Consider the following 7,500-nt stretch of genomic DNA (forward strand, 5'->3'; position numbering starts at 1 on the left):
TGCGTCAGATTTTACGCGTTCTTACGGGATACGCGAAAAAAGTATCTGAGGTCAAGATACAATATTACGTTAATAGATTTCAATACTTGATTAGATTTCATTAAAAATATTATCACGAGACATATGTTTTTATGCGAGTTATAATATCTCATTTCTTTTCGGCAATGTTTCTTTTTGATTGGTTAAATCATCTTTGTTTGAATTTAATTGGTAAGATTGACTTTCACGAATCAATTAGATAGTCGGGAGACGGTAGTGAACGCCATCTAAGGAGAATTTTCTAAATCAATGATCGTCTTTTGTTTTCGATCCTTCATTTCTTCAACGACTCGAAAGCAGTTTTCAAATAATCCCACGAAATTTTTGGATTTCTTTTTCCATAGAACGTAAGGACAGAAAATGTGTTAAAGAAATCATCGAGTTTTCAATCGTTCGTAAGTATAATATTTGAATTTTTATTTCGTTGGAAACGTATGGCAAAAAAAAAAAGGAAAGGGAAAAGAAAAAAATATTGACCTTCCTTTTTTTTTTTTCGTCTCTTTTCTTTTATTGCCTCAAACGACCATTGCGAAGAATTAAAAATGGCGTAAAAATGTTAATCGAACGTTAATCAATTTTCGCAGTTAATATATCTTGAATCCTCTAGGATATATCATCGATCCTCTTTTCCTAATGATTTAAGTATGTTAGATAAGATTATTAGAATCTATTATCAGATTACATTTGACCTTTTCTTCCTTCCTTCTTTTTTTTCTTCTTTCTAATACGTTCTTCTCGTATTTCAAGACACGAGAAAGGTTCGTTCGGAAAGTTTGAAAAGTTAGAAGTGGATATCGGAATTTTCTCAGAAAGAGTAGAAGAAAAAAGAAAAAGAAGAAAAAAGGAAGACATGGAAGAAAAAGAAGAAGAGGACGGAACAAAGTAAAAATTATTTATTTTTATTTTTTATTTATTTTGTATTTTTTTATTTTTTTATGTCTAAATTTTAATTCATCGCAATCATACATATTAGATTAAATAGATTAGATTTGAATAATAATAATAATAATAATAATCTGTATATGGAAAAAATTCTCGAACATTTTGAAAAAATAAGATTTTATTGAATAGAATACATAGATACAAACAATAAACATTATTTACATCATTTTGAAATCAGATATATTCTTTATACGTAAAAAAGAAATTTGCATAATAAAATATCGAAAAATCAATTTATAACATATATATATACGTAATAGGAAGGTCATTTTATTATAATGACAATAATTATGAAATTAATTTTTTCATTCGATATGTTGAATCCATTAACATCTGACACCCTATATACATATACGTATATATAAAAAAATTTATAAAATAATTGAAATAATTTCGAAATCAATGGTACATATATTTTTTCAATTAATAGAAAATAAAAAAAATTATATTTAAAAAATTAATTATGAGTGCAGAGGCGTTATGTAGTATAATAAGACGATAATGATGATGACGACTATGACGACGACGACGACGGCGACGACGACGACGACGACGACGACGCATATAATAAAAATAAAAGCTTGTAATAAATCGTTGCGTAGGGCCGCGTGTCGGCACGAAAGGCACTTAAGTCGGGGGAAGCTTTACAAGCCACGTGCATGCGTGGTTTCGCGAGTAATTGAAAACGCATCGACTTCCGAGAAGACCCGTAGATCCTCGGAAACTAAAACTTATCTAATATCGAACGATATATTGTATAACCTCTAAATTTTCAAGCCCTTGGTTTTTTCTTTTTTTTTTTTTTTTTTTTTGCACGCACGCGTGAGAAAAATTCAACTCCGAAACGATCTCCATCATTTCATTCTATCATTTCGTTTCTTCTTTCCTTTTCTTTTTTTTTCGTCATGTTTTTCCCTCCCCCCCTCCCCCCGCATTTCTTTTTCTTTGTCTTTTTCTTTTCGTTAATTAATAATATTAATTAATAATAAAATTAATTCAATAATATTATTCCAATATTAATTAATTTAATTTATTTTCTTATAATAGGTCTGAACGTTGAATCATAGAAATATATATTATCATCGTGAAGTCAAGGGAATATATTTGAAAATAGAATGCAATTGAATATTATTAGGTAATATAAATATATTTTTTATGATATTATTATTTTTATTACTATTATTATTATTAATATTGATATTGTTATTGGGAAACAGTTTGTTGTATTTGATTATGTGGAACTAAGTTTGTGACTTATTAAATTTCATTAACGGCATGTAACTTTTCAAAACAATATATTTTTTGTTTATACATAATATATATATATATATCTATCTAGATTTTTTTATATTTCATTTAATTTTTCTATGAAAAAAATTAAATTATTAATTTGAAAATTAATGTTTTTCAAATAAATATAAATTATATTTAATATAATATATTTATACTTTTTGTAAATTATAAGTTTTATATTACATAAATACTTCATAGTATTAATATCTTTTTCTTAATAATATAATTTTCTTAATAATATGTTATGATAGTTAATTATAATTTAATTTACTATTTAATTATAAGTATGATCTAATCAATTATGTACAGATATATACATGTATATATATATATATATATCTGTACATAATTATTTTAAATAAATTATTTATATTCAATGTAATTGTTCATATCTACAATAATTATCAAATATTTTTAATTTAGAATAATTATTAGATGTCATATACATGTATGCATCTTATAATTTACAGTAGAATAAAACTACAAACATGTAACATGAATTAATAATTACTTAATATGCATAATTTATATTTAAAATAATTAGAAAATATTTATCACTTCTAGATGCAAATTCACATACGTATCTTTTAAATTTACATAAAAATCAAACAATTAATCTCTAAATGAATAATAAATAAATTACAAATTTCACTTTATTTGATAGATACAAAACTATATATGAGCGGATAATTTAGAATATGTTCTAACAATAAATCATTTCATATATTAAAAGACATATTTTGTCTTATACGCTTTTCTTAACATTTTCAAATCACATAAAAGAGAATTATTTTCTTCAAGAATAAATATATGTTTATGCACTTACTTTTTCTATTCGTTGTTATAGAAAAATAGTTAATAAATAATACAACCCCAAATGACTCAAAAAATACTTTTAAATTAATGGAATACAATTTAAAGTTTAGACCATCTTCATTGGTTTTTATATACATATAACATAAATTGATAATTATTCAAAATGAATTATTTACACACACACACACAGATACATATAGATCTAGAATAATTATCAAATATTTATCATACTTAATAAATATTACATAAAAAAGTTCTTAACTTATCAAAGGAATCAAACGGAGTGAATTATAAAATTAATATTGAACAAGATATCACAGATAAGAATCTGAAAGATCCTTTCATACCGTCTTATTAATAAATATAATTTCTCTCATAATTCTTTCTAAAAAAAAAAAAAAAAAAAAAAAAAAAAAAAAATCTCTGCCATAAGCGCAATATATTTTTTTACTTAAAATAACCGGTCCATATGAGAGATATTTTGCTCATGGCAATAACGCAATTACGTAGTAAAGGTCGAGTCGAGTCGAGTCGAGTTGTATAGAGTAAAGTCGTTTGACACGATGATCTTTCGGAGTAATGGACAACGATCGATGGATGCGCCACTCCTTATTAACGAAGTCATCGTAAACGAGAGACTCAAAGAAGGGGCTGGCGCGAGCTTGAGCGCGTGGCCGTTTCACAAAGCCCTCTCTGCTTTATTAACGAACACAAATTGACCGATTGTACCTCCTCGAAGCACAAGTGTTTGGGCGATGAGAGGATTGAGGGGTTGAGAGTTGCTGAAAGGAGGGGATAAGAAGAAGAGGATAATTGTCGGTTCTCTTCTTGTATCGAGAAGCGACCGTATAAATACAAAATACTGGTATCGGGTAGTAGTAGTAGTAGTAGTGTTAGTAGTAGTAGTAGTAGTAGTAGTATATCTCTCTCTCTCTTTCTCTCTTTTTCTCTTTCTCTTTTTCTCTTTTTCTCTTGTTTGTATCTTTCTCTTTCTTTTTCCCCAATCTGGGACGTGAGGAATGTAATAAAAGGCCGGCTGCATCGAAGTTACTCAACCTGAAACGGGGTTACATCGATCTCTCATTGCGTGGAGGCGTGTATTTGTGATATTCAGGGGCGTGTGTTTGTGTTTTGTGTATGTGTGTATGCGTATGCATGTATGTATGTGTATTAAAAAACAAGAGAGAGAGAGAAAGAAAGAGGAAGGGAGATAGAAATGGAGATAATTAAAATATCTTGTTACTTATTTACTTTATTATGATATATTGTGCTTATGATTTGTTTTTATTTCAATACGTATACAATCTTTATAGATTTGTATTTATATTAATTATCTTATTATAAAATCTATATATATATATATATATAGTGTGTACATATTATTTAATAATTTTTATTATTACATTATATTAATTATTTATTCACGTTTTTGTTTACAGACATATGAATAAATTTTACTGAGTAGTAATTTCCCACTGTCTCGTCATAGGGAATTTGTTTGGCTCACGACTATAGTTCACCTTGGACTGAAGGAATGATTTGTCGGAAAACGATGGAGCTGATAAAGCCGACAGGTAAAAGCACGAGGGCGTAGTCGTAACATTTCCTTGAACCGGGAAAGCTCTCCCATGACTATGTTACGTGAACTGTCCATGAACCATTTCAATTGGTATAATGCAAGACTCATGTATATGTCAATGTACCGAAAGAAAGTAAATCGCGTTGACCAAAGCCGTTTAATGGTTTTGGTGGTAATACTAAGCTAAGCGCCTTTGCCAACCATGAAATGGATGTAAAGTAATGCGATCGAATTATCGGATTATATATATATATATATGTATATATATGGATATATATATATATGTAATATCTTTATCGATCTAATATGTTTCATGTTATATTAGTGAATCTTTATCTATTGGTTTTTGTAAGAATCAATTTGACTTTTTTCAAATATTAGGATTATAGTATTGTCTGTTTTAATAATAATTTAATAATAATTTTAAATGGGTATATATATATATACACTAATTTAATTATGAAAAAAATATTAACAAACTTCTTACATTATATAAAATCATTCAGGATTAATCCATTATAAAATAATATAACTTTGCAATTATTGGCTTATTAATTCATATCTCAAAAAAATTTTATTTCATATATTTTTCTAACAAACAATTAATCATTATTTAATATCCGATATTTGTCGCGTTTGTTTTTGTAATTAATATAGTAATTAATATGTAATTAAACTAGCATTAATAATTATTATAGAACTTTGACGGAGTATCTATTTTTTTTTTTTTTTTTTTTTTTTTTTTTTTTTTAAATTGAGTTCTTATATAAATGATTGTAACGCATCATGTATCATTAATTGTTAAATTAAAATTTTTAAGTTTCTTCTTCTTTTTTTTTTTTTTTTTTTTTTTTTTTTTTTTATAACTTATAAAACAATCAAACAAGTTAACATTCTCATCGTTCATTTGAATAACAATATTAAATATTCATCAATGTATAATAATATTAAATACTCACAATGAATATTTTTATTGATTTAACATATTATTTATAGGAATAATTAAGAACAATCGGAAAGTAATTGCAAGGTCTTAAAGAAAGTTTAGTCTTTGGTTTCTTTAAGTAACCGATTCTAAAGATAACCATATAACCGTGTTACCTAATGTCAGTCGTGTTTTAACTTGGACACGAGGTCAAAGTGTAATATCTAGAAATAAAAACTAGAGATACGTATGCATGTATATAAAAACGTTTAGGATAGTTTTTCTTATAGGGAATATATTGAATTATTTAAAATACAACGTCCCTGTGTGTCTTTTTCTGGAACATCAAGTATTATTTAAACGTCCCGTTGGATAATTTATAAGAAGGAGAAGGAGAAGAAGAGGAAGAAGAAGAAAAAAAAAATAAAGGAAGGAAAGAAAAAAGAAAGAAATGTCTCTTCTCATCATTTCTAATCTATCGATTGTAAAGTTAGCCACTTGGAAGGTTCACAATAGCTATTGGACCTTGTGAAAATGGCATGAGAAAAAGAAGAAGAAGAAAAAAAGGAAAAAAAAAAGATCTTTCCTATGATCAGGTTATCTTTAGAAAAAAAAAAAGTGAGAGAGAGAGAGAAACAGAGATAGAGATAGAGATAGAGATAGATACTGGTCTGATCAAAAGCCACATGGCAGTTTCTTCTTTGGTAGTTTCGAAGGAAATCGTAGGCGATCCAAGCGGAAGGAAGTAGTAGCAACGACTGGAAAAAGAGAAGAAGAAGCCATCACGAAGAATGGACACAGCTGCAAAACTTGTATACCCCGTGTGGAAGAACTATGGAAGAATGGGTTGCATCGATGGGCTGCATATTATATCCGTGAAAGAGGAAGAGACCATATCGAAAAGAATGGGGATAGGGGTTGAAAATATGCACCATGATAGCTAAAAATAAAGAGAAGCCTTTTCTTTTCGTTACTTCTTTCTCTTTTCTTCTTAATCTATATCTCTTTCTTTCTCTCTTTCTCTCTTTCTCTCTCTCTCTCTCTCTCTCTCTCTCTCTGTCTCTTACTTATTTACTCATTGTAAGTGTCTAATGAAATCAAAAGTTTTTGTGAGAAGAAAGTAAGATTGCACATATTCTGTTAAGAAAAAACTGATCGTTATCTATATAGTAAATCTTTAAAGTTCTTGAATAGAATTTAGAAATATAAGTTTGTCTTTTCTCTCTCTTTCTCTCTCTCTCTCTCTCTTTTTCTTTCTTTCTTTCTTTCTATCTCTCTTTAGAATCCAAAGAATGTGTGCTGGGTTTAACCGCGTGCAAACGTTCCCGATATGTATGCTAATGTTGTTCGAGCGAGTTCGAAGATCAGGGCTCGCGTGTACGATATGCAGACGAGCATGATACCCGGTTTAGAAGACTTTAAGAATATAAAGATACACGTTGAAAATATTTTTCATACTTACGTATCTCGTACTCTATTCGGATTACATTCTTTAATCGTAATTTAAAAAAAAATAGTTGAAGCATTCACTATCGTTTTCTATAAGTATATTTATGTATATATATATATTTTTTTTTTTATAATTATAATATTCTTTTTTAAATAATGAAGGACATGTTCCTACATTATAAGTCAATTTTTTATTTTTTTTTTTTTTTTTATTTTCTCATGCCTACATAACAATAAGTGTTTTTCTAAAAGTTAGTTTTCAAGCGACTTTAAAATACATTTATTTACTTATTTTTTATTTTTTGTTTATTTTCTTTTTATCTTTTTTTGAGACTTTTAGGCTGTTTTTCTCTTCAGATTGTAAATGTGACCCAAAAATTATGCTTTAAAAAGAAAGAAGATCTGAGAAGGAAATTTAGGCCTGAAAAAAGAAACAAAAAGATCTAAAAACATAGTA

At 27.4% G+C, this 7,500-nt stretch overlaps 1 long non-coding RNA gene across 5 annotated transcripts in view; it reads left to right on the forward strand.

Annotated features, from left to right (window-relative positions):
* LOC124954998 overlaps positions 1-7,500 on the forward strand; it is a 20,868-nt gene that overhangs the window by 1,142 nt on the left and 12,226 nt on the right. For 2 of the 5 annotated variants that reach the window (XR_007102730.1, XR_007102728.1), the window contains exons 1-4: positions 1-434; positions 787-921; positions 2,029-2,116; positions 4,530-4,664. The exon at positions 1-434 is cut by the window's left edge and continues 1,142 nt beyond it. This is a non-coding gene — a long non-coding RNA (uncharacterized LOC124954998). The remainder of the gene's footprint in view (positions 435-786; positions 922-2,028; positions 2,117-4,529; positions 4,665-7,500) is intronic. The other 3 variants (XR_007102731.1, XR_007102732.1, XR_007102729.1) reach the window with 3 other exon arrangements.

The sequence above is a fragment of the Vespa velutina genome, chromosome 17 (genome assembly GCF_912470025.1).
Source record: "Vespa velutina chromosome 17, iVesVel2.1, whole genome shotgun sequence".
NCBI lineage: Eukaryota > Metazoa > Arthropoda > Insecta > Hymenoptera > Vespidae > Vespa > Vespa velutina.